A 13,488-nucleotide genomic window follows, 5' to 3' on the forward strand; every position below is an offset into this window, starting at 1 on the left:
CCTCATTGTCAGCAGATCAACATCTGTAGACAAGAAGAGTTCTTCACTGTCCCAAGAGCTAAAATACCATACATTTGCCTTCCTACATCTGATCAGCATCCCTGCTTCGCCTCTCATGGCCAGTAATTGATTCTGCACGTTTTTGTTGTTCAGCTCTCAGGTGATGTCAAGCCGTTGCTGCTGTGAGGCCAGTGCGGTTTGCAAATCAAAAGACCTTAAAATGAAAAATTGCAGAGAACATGTTTGGTTAGAGCCAAGTATTTACTGGCCCCGTTCCCAGATTTCCAACCAAAATGCACATATGATTAGGCAAGCATAAATCATCGGAAGGAATGTTCCCAGCCTGTTTTCACAGTGCCGGCCATTTGAGCTGTTTTGTAAGCCTTTCCTGGCCAACCTAACAGGTGTCTGGAAAGATCTGTACAACAAGAAATGCTCAGGCGGGTTTGATGCAGCAACGTGTTCACTTCAGAGCAGCATTCCTTACTCTGTCCCAAAGTGATTCTTTTTGCCTACAGAGAGCGAATTTCCAGAGCGTTTCATATTTTAAACGTGTTTACCATATGTATTAATAGGAATCGTTAAAAAAAAACGTCCTTTGTTGTTTTGCGCTCCGGATTTTGGGCTGTAGGACCTTCTTGTCTGGTATTTCTCTTCTTCCTAAATTGTGATCATACAGGGTCAGATTTACTAATCTTTCACGCACCACAATGCAGGGCAGCCATTGAAATTCCTGTGGCACACCTTTGCTTTCTCATTGCGGTTCTGACAGGCAAAGGCCAAACCAGGCCTCCTTGAGCCAAGGTAGGTGGGTGCCTTGTTGTTCTCAGGGTATTTTGGTGCAGGAAGGAATTCCTTCCTACAAAAAACAATCCTTAGTGGCTTATTCCTGGAGGAAATGGGTCCACACATAATTTTGACATAATTCCAGGTTTACTGACTTTAGTAATTTTGAGTATGCGTCCGTGGGTGGATGCACGGTACCTCCGATGATCCACATGGATCGCCACCCAGAACACATAGTAATGCATGGCAGAGCTATGCGCTGCCCCATGTTACTTTTTTCAAAAAGCCATGCAAATCGGGCTTTGCATTGCTTAGTAAATCCCGAAATACATTCTGCGTCGGAAAAGCAAAACAGTCTGAGGCGAAATGTTAGTAAATCTTGGGTACACTTTCTTTGCAAAGGGGAAAGGGATGCATATATCTAGTGCAATGTGGCACACTTTCTCTGGCATTTTTACACTGATCAGTGATGAGTGCTAGTATCAGTGCACACTGCACTGTCTCTGTTCAAACGCACTGTTAAGATTAATATCACCCGAGCGCTGTTTAGAAGTCAGACATTTAACGAAAAAAGTTCAGAAGTAAATAAAGTGAAATTCAATCACGTCTTAGATACAAAGCCTTCACGGAGCTTAATATATTAATTGATGTATTTATACAAGGCTTCATGCCATGGAGACGGTTTTAACAATGCTGGTGCCCTAGCATTGCATTAAACTAGGTTTAGCTTCAAAATAAATAGTCCATATAGCCACCGTGCGTACCACTGCGCTATAAAATGTTATTGTTTTCATCACAAACAATCGTGTGCATTAAAGATGGATCACTGGTATATTTACATGCTGTCTTTCAGTGGCGATCAATGAGCGACAAGGAGGAACGGCTGATAAAAAACACAATGGCAACGCCAAGCAGTCTGAATATTTTATACGTTAAGGTATTTCCTCACTGATTGCCTGATGGAATGCGGGAATACATGCCTGGGCGCGAGTGCCTGGATGGACACAGAGGGGTTATTTCTCTAGGTAGACGTGTTGCTGTGGATGGCACGCACTGTTGACGCATTTGTTTCCACAAGCAATGGCAAGCCTCCTGTGTCTGAAGTTACAGACTGCCATCTTTCACTACCAAGTCATCAGGCATGCCTTTTCTGCTTTTAGTGTCAAAGTAGCTGGGGTGCAGGCGCGGCCCGTCCTTTAGGGCGGAGGGGCCACGTCCCCCCACCTTTTGCCCCTCATGAATAGTGTCTGTCAGGCTGAATAAAGGTCAGTCTGACAGACACTCTTCATTTTCAGCTCAGACAGCCAGGAGTGAGACATGCACGATTTGTGCAAACTCCTGGCTGCCTGAGCTGAACTTTGCTAGGCTGAGGAGGTCACAGCTCCTATGGACGTGACCTCCTCGGCTCAGCAAAGGTGCCTCGAGGCCCTCCCCTGGGTGACGAGGAAAGCGTCACCCATTGACACTCGCCCTGGGCGCTTCAGGTTTAAGCCCTGAAGCGCCCAGGGTGAGTGTCAATCAGTGACACTTCGTCACAGAGTGGGGTGGGGTCAGCAGTCTCACTGACCCATCCCACTCTGTGACGAGGCTGGGACTGCTGCGTCCCAGCCCTCCTGGGACCTCGAGGCTGAAGGTAAGTGTGTGTGTGTGTGATGTTTTAAAATGAATGTTTGGTGCATGCGTGAATGTTTGAATGTTATGAGTGTTAATGGATGTGCGTGCGTGCGTGCGTGTGTGAAAGAATGAGTGTGTGTGATGTTTTAAAATGAATGTTTGGTGCGTGCATGCATGTTTGAATGGTATGAGTGTTGTTAATGGATGTGCGTGCGTGCGTGTCTGTGTGTGAAAGAATGAGTGTGTGTGTGTGCTTCCCGCCCGCCCCCCTCCCTCCTAAAGCTGCCGGCCGCCACTGGTGAAGCTATCTCTGCTACTCTCCCTTCTTTCACTGCTGAAAGAGTCTGTTGTTGATGGAATACTCAGAATGCTTTGGACTGTCAGTAATTATTCACTATTGCAAAGCCACGGGAGCCATTGGGCTGCGTGCCTACAACTTGCAAGCTTCATGTCTGGTTTCAGAACCTGTCTGTGTCAATCTCTGCACTTAGGCACTCGGGGCATATTTATCAATCTTTCACGCAGAACAACGCAGCTAGCCACCTTGCTGTGCTGTGTGAAAGGGCAGGAATGTTCTGTATTTAGTATTATATGGCACATTCCTGTCCTTTCCTAACGATGGTGCACTTTTGGCTGCCTAATGCCAAAGTAGTTACTCTTGCGTCATGTTGCAAAGGTGCCTGTGTTGTAGGTAGGATTGTTTTTGTGCGGGGATATCTTCCTGCACCAGACACTCCTGAGAGGGATTGTACTCTTTCTACGTGTGCTGTTGTATGCAGCACACATAGAAGGAAGAAAAAAACAAGGAGAAATAAAGATATTTCTCCTTGTTATGCCTATCCTGGGGAGTTTAGCACTAACGGGAAGTCTATGGGTGGGTGCGTGGGAACACCTGTGCTCCACCTATGGAACACCTCTCTGGGGCAGAGTAATGCAAGGCAGGGATTTGCACTGTCTTGCGTTACTTCACATTTATCAAGCCATGCAGGGCCACCAAAGCCAACCTTGCATGGCTGAATAAATCTTACTTTAGTATTGTATTGCCGTTGTGCCCCTTGCATGACAGAAGGGCAGAGCAACACTATGATAAACATAAGCCTCAGTCACCCACTCCTGCAGTCATCCATTCATCCAGCAGTCTGTTACTGTGCACATTTTTCAGCTTCTCTAGGTAAGCCGTAATGTAAAATTGTTAGAGCGGGCAGCTCTTGGCATGGTTTCAATGCTAACCTCCTGTTTTTGATCCTCTGCTGTTTTTTAGGATTCTGGACACTCTACCAATGCTGACCAGTGCTAGATTTCAAGTGCTCCATGTCTAAATTGTATTGGTGATTGGTTTTATCCATGATTTCCATATCTGATTTACTTATAAGTCCCTAGTATAGTGCACCAGTTGTGCCCAGGGTCTGTTATTCAAATGCTACTAGTGGGCCTGCAACACTGATTGTGTCACTCACTTGAGTAGCTCTACAAACATGTCTCAGGCCTGCCATTGCAGTGGCTGTGTGTGCAGTTTTAAACTGCCATGTCGACCTGGCAACTGCAGCCACGTCAGGCCCAAACCTTCCTTTTTTATTACATGAGTCACCCCTAAAATACGCTCAAGGCAGCACCGTGGGCAGGGCGCAGTGTATTTAAAAGGAGGACATGTACTAGTGTGTTTTACATGTCCTGATAGTGACATACTGCTAATTTGGTTTTTCACTATTGCAAGACCTATTTCTCCCATAGGGTAAGATGGTCTTTGTCTTGAAATATCTCTTAAGTGTAATTTTCCATTGGGGGCAGATATAAACTTGGAGTTTGGGGTCTCTGAGCTCACAATTTAAAAATATATATTTTGGTGAAGTTGTTTTTTGAATTGTGAGTTTGAAAGTGGCACTTTTAGAAAGTGAGCATTTTCTCACTTAGTCAATGTGTGCCTCTGTCTGTCTACTGAATACAAATCTGGGTCAGAATGACAGTTTGGCAGTTTGTGCATTCGCTCTAGACAGTCCCACAAAGGGAGCTGAAGTGTGCCCTGAATATCTTGATGGCCCATCACTAGGCTGATGGGTCTTCCTGAGCTAGAGTAGTGGGAGAAGCTGACACTTGCACCTGAATAGGGCTATGCCTGTCCTGACACAAAGCAGTCACCAGACCCTGGAGTGTGTCTGGGGCCAAAGCCGGGAAAGACAGGGCCTTGTGCACTACAAAGACTTCTCTTTGAAGATTGTCTACTTCAAAGATAGAAATGAGTATAAGTACTGGACATCTGACACCACATAGTTAAAACACTTCAGGACTGAGGACGTTCTGCCACAGAGAAGAGCTGGATGCTGTAAGAAGGGCTGCCACCCTGCCTGTTGTTTTGTTGTGTTTTCCTGTTGCTTGATGCTTCTGTCCTGGAAGTGAAAGGACTGGACTTTTCTTTTTTTCTACATCCTGCTTTCCAAGATTCTCCAAGGGGTTGAACTGAGCTTGTCTCCTGTTAAGAAGTCTCAGGGCCATTAATGACTTCATCTGTCAGCACTTGTACTCTCTTGCTGAAAGTCCTGGCTAGCCAAGTTGTGCCAAATCGAAATCCTGGGCCTTTGGGAGTGAGTTCTGGTGCAACCAAGAAGAAACTGGTGAGAGACTTCAGAACCGGTGCTTCTCCTTACCCCACATCACTGCCTGCACCAGAGCCATTTTCTCCGCTGAGTGCAATCACTGTGACTTAAAACACAGGCCCCAATGCTGACACTGAAGTCCAGAGTGCGTATCACTGTCGTCTATGACACCTGACTCCAACTCTGCTGAAGCACCTATGGCCCCGTGGTGTAAATCTGACACAGTGAAGTCAACGCCTTGTGTCTTGTCCTGCTGGATTCATTGCGCTTGCCTTGTGGAATTGGACTGATGTCTCACTGCCAACACTGCATAACCTCCCGAGCAACCGTAAGGAACTGACACCTCACCTCCCCTGCCTTCACCTCCCCTGCCTATCAGTAAGGACCAACGCCAACTCCCCTCCCCCCCGGTGGCAATAAGGAACTGATGCCACACCTGCTCCATTGACAACGTACCTACCTGACACCGTGCAATGTCTTTGTTTCCTCATCATTTTCCAATGTACTGTAACTGGGGTCTATGCGACTCCATATTTGTCCCGTGCTCTCTCGCGGTTGATGAAGGACTGTTGGAAACTACTCCTTCAAGCCATTTTGATAGCCCCAGTTGGAGCTATTGTGTTTCTAAGTGCTATGCTGCATTTAATCTTTGAAAACGTGTATCTTTACTTTTGGATGTTAGAATTTTGTCATTTTGGGCTTGTTTTACTCAGATAACTATTGGCTATATTTCTGAACTGGTGTGGAGTCCTTTTGTAGTGCTTTGACTGTGTTGTATGTGTGTGTGTGTGTACAAATTCTTTACACATTGCCTCTGAGATAAGCCTGACTGCTTAAGTCAAGCTACCAAGGCGGTGAGCAGGGGTTATCTTGCCTGACTCCCTTACCCTGAGTAGAGGGAGGATCCCTACTTGGACTTGGACAGCGTGCAAACCACTGCCAACTAGAGACCCCATTTCTAACAAAAAACGTACTGTAAATTGTTTTTGGGGAAACAAAAACCTGTGAAAAAGAAGGTCCACATACCTTATTTGAACGTAATATTTACTGTTCTGTGGTTCTACCTTGTATTCATTCCAGTTTGTCAGATATTCAGGACATGTCTGAACCTTCATGTTCATTCCGAACTGTCGGATAGTCAGGTCATGTTTGAACCCGAGTCTCCTTGAGCATCTTCATAGTACTATTCCAATCACTTGAAAAAAACCACTTTTATCCTAGTGAACTTAAAACAAACATGCTCTGAGATTGTCATTTCTAGGCATAGTTATGTCATTTGGAGTCGTTCTTTGCAAGTTAGGCAAAACCTCGGCAGTGATTTAAAGGGGAAGGATTGGAAGCCTGGTAGGCACAATGGTCAGAGAAGAGAAAATGAAAACTATAGAAATATGAGACATTGTGAAAGCTGAATTTATTACTAATGAATTTGCATTTATTAACAGTTAAGAATCGACATCAATTAGGATAACAAAGAAAATAATGTGTGTCTTGGAAAATATGCCAACCTGGGCGGCCACTATTATGTACGACAATTAATAAAGAATTCACACTTACAGTTTGTACTAATGGATTATATTAATAAGCTGATGTTATATAATTGTTTAGCAAATGTTAGGCATTGATTAATTTCGAGGTTTGGGCCTAGTCAACAGAGCCTTATGTTAAGCTGCATTGCTTTAATAAATGTTGGTAAATGTTTGTGAAAGCACAGAATTAGTATTATTCATTGTTCACACAGAGCAGACCACGCGATTGTAAATGTCTTAAATTTTCTCATGAGAACTGCTCTTGGAATGTTCTGTACTAGAAGTCATTACTTTGTAAATTTGATGTGTGTGAGGAAGATGTTCCCAGGAGTTAACAATGGATGCACTGACTACAGCAAGGATTGCAACAAAAATGGTTATAATGACGAACCTGGCGATGGGAACAGGAGAAGAGGAGCCAATCACCGACATGTGAAATACTGTTTAGTTATATTTTAGATTTAAAGTTTAGAGACTATTGGTTCTACTGTGAACGTATGATATTCTGACCAATGACGGCGTAAGAAAATGCTTTAGGGATTTTGGTATATACAGGCTACACTTTGGGGAAAAGAAGGTCAGTCGGAGTCAGAGCCGTCGTAGAACTTGCAGCCATTCTTTTCTATTCTTGTTTTGATCAAGTCCCGTTCGAGGAGCTGAGCAGTTCCTGATGTCTTCTATTTTCTAGCTTTAACTTCATTGCTTAGTTGTTAATGGTGAATGCTGATTCCTTAGTTCACTGCTTTCTAAGTGATTCAGTTAGCTTAGAGTTCAATCGTGACTTAACCATCCCCTCTACTGTCCCATTGCCGACAGTGACCAGACAGATGTCCAACTGATGAAGAAATCACAGCTTGCTGATCCTTTGATGAGAGGTATATGAAATGTCAATGTGCTTTGTAGATTTTGTTTTTCTTTTCTAGGTACCAACCGCTATTTTGATTGCACCCTAATTAGACGTTTTTCAAATTAATTTTTGACTAAATCGTTTTGCATGAAGTCCAAACGTTCTATGCTTATTGGAGGGTTAGTTCGTAAGCCCAAATGATGAAAAATGTTATTAACAAAGAATTGATTTTACTCACCTGTTGAATCTAGGTGTATGCCATTTCTGTTGTTCAGTTATTGTTGCTACTAATTTGTACTGTGACTCTTGAGTGCTTAATTATTAATGCATTAGTCAAATTGAGATTCTTTCGACACTTTGATCAGCCTGTGTTGTTCATATATGTGTACCATTTGGTTTTGAGACTAATTTACGTTATGTTAGCATTGTTAATATAGGGAAATGAACTTTCTAACTTTTACCAGAAGGCATTGCTATTCATGGCCCCAAGGGTCATGGTGTGTGAAGATTAATGACTCAAAGTTTCTGATAATTGATTTGTTTATATATTTTATACTGCTGTTGATAGGTTATGAGTATTGATGACAACATGGTGGAATTACTCTAAGCGTAGTCAAAAGGTCCATCGACTTCCAACACATCGACTTATTAATAAATTATAAAAGACCAAATAAGGCCAGATGCACTGTTTATTTTACAATTATTGAGAAGTCGCCTCCCACCACATGCAGCATACGAGTCAGGTCTAATTACTCGTGCGGACCCTACAGCTCCGGTATCCCTTGAAACTGCACAGATACAGATACAGGTTAGCCACAGTTTTCCTGCCACTTTTACGTCACAGATACCTATGCCACAGGTTGACATACCGATAATCTATCCAGATGTACGTATTGTAGATACTGCAACAAGCTTAATGGTGCCAACAGCACAAGCTGCCCAAATGAGACGGGTTTGTCAGAAGCCGACACTGATACAGATGGAGTCAACCCCTAATTTAATGTCTCTAATGCCTCTAACAGGGTCACAGACAGAGATATTTGCATTTACAAGTCGCGATACAGGACTAATGTACTCTAGGTATCAAAGCGTCCGACAGAGTCCAGACGCTATGTCAGCACCAGTTACTATTGGTCCAGTTATACCACTGTTTGCCCAGGGAAACAAGAGGAGCAGAGAACAGAAAATTCCAAATCCAAGGGTAGAAATGGAAGGGTTCAATGAACATGCAGGAATGATGACTCCAATGAAACGGACATTTGATCGGACAGGACTGTTAATTGACTTGAATATGCCACAGGACTCCACCAAATAATCCGGGGCGATCAGACATAGGTCCTAACCAGAGCTTGATGACACCAGAGACTCTGTGTCTAATGTTACAGCAAGTACCCAGTATAAGTAATACAAATATCTCGTTACAAGGTTTGACATACCAGCAATTACCTGAATGGCTGGAGAAGCTGAGTAGAACACAAGGAGATTCAAGTGGAGGAAGTTCACTGAATGTGACCAGGCTTAGACTAGAAGCAGAAGAATTACTTGAGGGAACAATCTATTTAAAGAGAACTGACTCATACAGTGAAGAGGAGTTGTGCTATTTGTGCAAACTAATTACCAACAAGGCAGGGTTGCTACATCACAAATTTGCATATCTAGCAGAAAAATATGACATAGAAATTGAGAAAATGAAGCATTTGAAAAAAAGTTACAGATTAGAATTTGACATAAAAGACATTGAGAAAATGAGAACACCGGGAATGAAAATTCACATTAGGGAACTAATCTAGAGGATTCAAACATGGGGAGCATTAGATAAGTGGGAAGGCAGATGTGTAAAGAAACGAGAAAAGAAGAAAGGGGATTGCGTGAATCTTACTGCAAGTGTGAAGCCGACTGATGACTCAGTGAAAAAATTCCATGAGGATATTTTGTGACTGTCCCTTGGAGCAGAAGTGACATTCTGTCATTTAACGATGATTACACCTGGCTGAGAGAGAAACCCGTGGAATGGTACTAGGAAACTGGTTTATGAAGCTTACAAAATGTCTGTGGGAGGATTTAAACACTCTATTAGAAATAGCGGTTCCAGCAGACTTATGGGTTGAATGCAAAAGAAGCATTTATTGGCTGACAAGAGAACCTCCTTGGGATTCAGTTCCAGGTGCACGATCTCCTGATGTAATGAAATATTACTATAAGGTCATTGAATTTTTGAAAATGAGGATTTCTCCCAAGAACATAGATTGGCAGAGAATAGATAGGACAGCTCAAGAAGGAAAAGAGTCCATACATGCATATTATGAGAGAATTTTGCAGGGATTTAAACATTACAGTGATACAGAAACAATTGATCCAAAAGACATGATTTACTTTGTGTTCAGGTTTGTTGAAGGATTGAGACCTGAAATTAGCCAGATGATTAAGAGTCATTTGATTTGTTGGCAAGCTTAGCCAATTGATGAAGTATTGCAATATGCAGTACTGTAGCGACAAGATTGAGTTGGAGGAAAGAATGTTGAAAGAGAAGGCAATGGTGATGTAGATTAAAGGGGCACAATCAGGAATGCTAGAGAGTTTTCCACAGCAGCAGCAGGGATACGTGTGGTTAAAGAACTGGGTGAAAGGTAGAGGTCGAGGTGCAGTTGGAAATGTGAATCGTGGTCCTGATTTGAATACTGTAGTCACTCAAAATGATGTGCAGGGAATTAAAAGGTTGTTACCTTGTCACGCTTGTGGAGGCCTTGAACATTGGAAGCAGGAATGTCTGGTGCTAGAACAGGAAGGTGTTGTTCAGCAGACAAGTGAAATTAATTCTTTTCCAAATATGAGAGGACCAAGAATGAGAGGTCAAAATCCTAATTTCCAAAATAATGTGAACCAGATGCAAGGTCTTCAGCCTATTCAACAGATGCAAATGCCCCTTTATAGATGCCTCAGTTGCAGCAAATGCAACCTCAAGTCCAAATGGTACCTAGACAAAAAATCCAGATACCTCAAGCCCCCAGGGAACAGCAGCAGATGGTGCTTCCTCAGCAGGGCACCGTTCAAAGGTTTTACACAAGTAATAACACAATATTCCAATGCCTATTACACAGTGAGGATGAATCGAATGTGGATTGGGTAAGTGAGAGCTCAGATGAAGAGTAATGTTTGTTAGCAGCTTCATTAGAAGTAGATCAGAAGGGTCCATCTGTGAAGGATAAAGTGATGGGCCAAAAAGTCTAATTTCTAGTTACACAGGGGCTATGCACTCTACAGTGAGAAGTGCAGAAGTCCTAAACTGGCCCCTTTCAGGGAAAACAGTACAGACTGTAGGAGTTGCAAACCAGTATTTGACAAACCCGATTACAGAACCAATGCCAGTTAAAATCGGAAACTTCAAAGGCTTATACAAATTTGTAGTTTGTTACTCCAGTCCGGTTTCCTTACTAAGGAGAGATTTGCTCTTCAAAATGAGATGTTCAATTACCTGTTCAAATAATGGAATTGCCATTCAGACAAACAGTGATGATGAAGACAACCAGCCTGAAGGAACAGATTGTGACGTAGTGAATGAGGAGTACCCCTTAATAAGTTACTTTCCTGTTTTTACTATACGATATCTTCCTTCTGACTTACAGGGAACAGTTAAGATGAAAGTATTGGATTTTTCAGGGAAAACATTGGTCTAATAAGAGAAGTGGAGCAAGCTAAGGTCCCAGTTAAGCTGAATACAATATTCCCCCAAATTCCCTAACACCACATGACACAGAATACTATTGAAGGGATTGCACCTATAATTGCAGAATTTGTTAAGTGAGGCGTTCTAAAGGAAGTCCTGAGCAGCCCATGCAGCTCACATATCATGGGTTTACGAAAACCCTGTGGTAAACTTTTGACTGTTCGGGATTTGAGGAAAACCAATGAGATTGTGATTAAATGTTGTCCAGTGGTGCCAAATCCAGCAGTGATATTGTTTCAGATCCCATGTGATGCTGAATTGTTCACCGTAGTGGACCTAGCCCAAGCATTCTTTTCTGTACATCTCCATGAGGATAGCCAGTTTCTTTTCTGTTTTAAATTCTTGGACCAAGTGTATTATTAGTGCAGTATTCCTCAAGGGTTTTCAGAGTCACCGTTCATTTTCAATCATATACTGGAGAAGAATCTGGAGTCATTGAAAAACCCTTTCCAATTGATATTAGTCCAGTACATTGATGATTTGTTGGTTGCTTCTAAGGCAAGAGAAGCATGCAGGCATGATACTATTGTCTTGTTAAATTATTTGGGAAAGAACATGATTTGTTACACGCTTTACAAATGCCTGAAAAGACTGATGTGGTAAAATGCAGTGCTCACCTGAAATCGCAAGACTTTGTATCAATGGGGAATGGATATCCAGATCAAGTCACAAGGTTTTGAGCATTGAATTGTATAGCTTTCAAAGACAAATGGTAACTGTTACCTGAAAAAGAAATGTGTACGAATTATGCTTTAACTTTGATTGACACTTGGGAAGAGCTGGAAGCTCTTCTTTAAAATGTTGACAAAGAGGAAAAAAAAACATGGGTTAACCTTAAGTGTGTCCAGAAGGAAGATGGTGTCTGGGTGTCCGTGGAGGGACAAGTGGTTCTGTCAAATAACTTGTTGACTCAAATAGCTAGGTTGGAAGGGACGCCATGATTCGCACCTTCAAAATGTTTTGGTTCAATCCAAAGTTTAGACAGGTTGCCGAAGCACTTTGCCACCGTTGCATCACCTGTCAGCAGATGAACATGGGTAAAAGGACTGTGCCACCATTGCATCATCTGTCAGCAGATGAACATGGGTAAAAGGACTGTGGTTAATATGAGCCACATTGGAAGAGCGGGAGGTCCATTTAGCAGAATGCAGATGGATTTTATTTAGATGCCTGTGTATGGAGGATTGAGATATGGGATGGAGATTGTGTGCATTTTCAGTCACTAGATTGAAGCCTGTCCCACACAACAAAATGAAAGCCTTACTGCAGCTAAGTTACTGCTTAGGGAACTGATACCTCGCTTTAGTTTTCCGGTGTCTTTGGAATCAGATAGAGGAAGTCACTTCAACATTGACATAATTAAATTGCTATGTTCAGTGTTAAACATTGAGCATAAGCTGCTTTGTAGTTACCACCCTGGAGCATCAGGACTTGTTGAGCAAATGAATGGTACCTTGGACTGTCGCCGCATGAAATCCTCATGGGCAGAGCAATGAGGTTGCCAATGGTCCCTGCCAATGCTCTTGTGAACATAACAGATGATATGGTGTTGGACAACTGCAAGGGTCTGGCTGATGTGGTTCCCTCTTTCTCTCATCAGGTAGAGGCCACCACTGTGCAACCATCCCAGCCACAACCTGAGAGCTGAAGAATGGGTTGTGATCAGAAATCAAGTGAGGAAGCCTTGCTTGGAGCCCAGGTGGAAAGGTCCTCACCAAGTACATCAAGTAGTACTGGTTACTACTACTGCTGTGAAGTGTGCAGGAGTTCCGAATTGGATTCATATCAGCCATACTCGGAAAGTACCCTGTCCTTTGGACAATGAAGTAGAGTTGTTGAGAGTACCAACAACTTCCGGACAATCTACAGAAGCAGCGAAGGAAAATGGAGAATCAGAGATCAAATCTGAGCCGATGGAAAACAGCCCATACACTCCTGTGAGAGACAAAACGGAGGACATACAAAACAGTGACAGTGAACTGACCTCAACTGAGGAAGCAGGAGAGTCTAGTCAGAGGAGGGCTCTCCCAGAAGCAGACGATCTTGAAGGACAAGCAGGGCAAGTTACAGACCCAGAAGGGGTTGAGATAGAGCAATGTCAAAACGATCTGACCTCTCCGAGTGAAATTCCAGGTACATCAAGTCAAAATACTGCAGAACCTGAAGAAGCTGAAAGCCGAACATTAAAAAGAACATTAATCAAGGGTCTACTGAAAGGAGATAAGAGCCGAAATCACAAACCAAGAGAAAATAATAAATTTCCGTATCAACAATCAAAGAATAAGTAGACACCACATGAAAGGAATATTTAAGTGATGGAGAGTTCCCTGGAGATCTAAAAAGAAAAAAGAAAGCAAATTGCAAGTAGAAGGTACGCAGGTCCTGAATGGGCGTAAGCAA

This window comes from Pleurodeles waltl, chromosome 4_2 (genome assembly GCF_031143425.1).
Source record: "Pleurodeles waltl isolate 20211129_DDA chromosome 4_2, aPleWal1.hap1.20221129, whole genome shotgun sequence".
In the NCBI taxonomy this organism is placed as follows: domain Eukaryota; kingdom Metazoa; phylum Chordata; class Amphibia; order Caudata; family Salamandridae; genus Pleurodeles; species Pleurodeles waltl.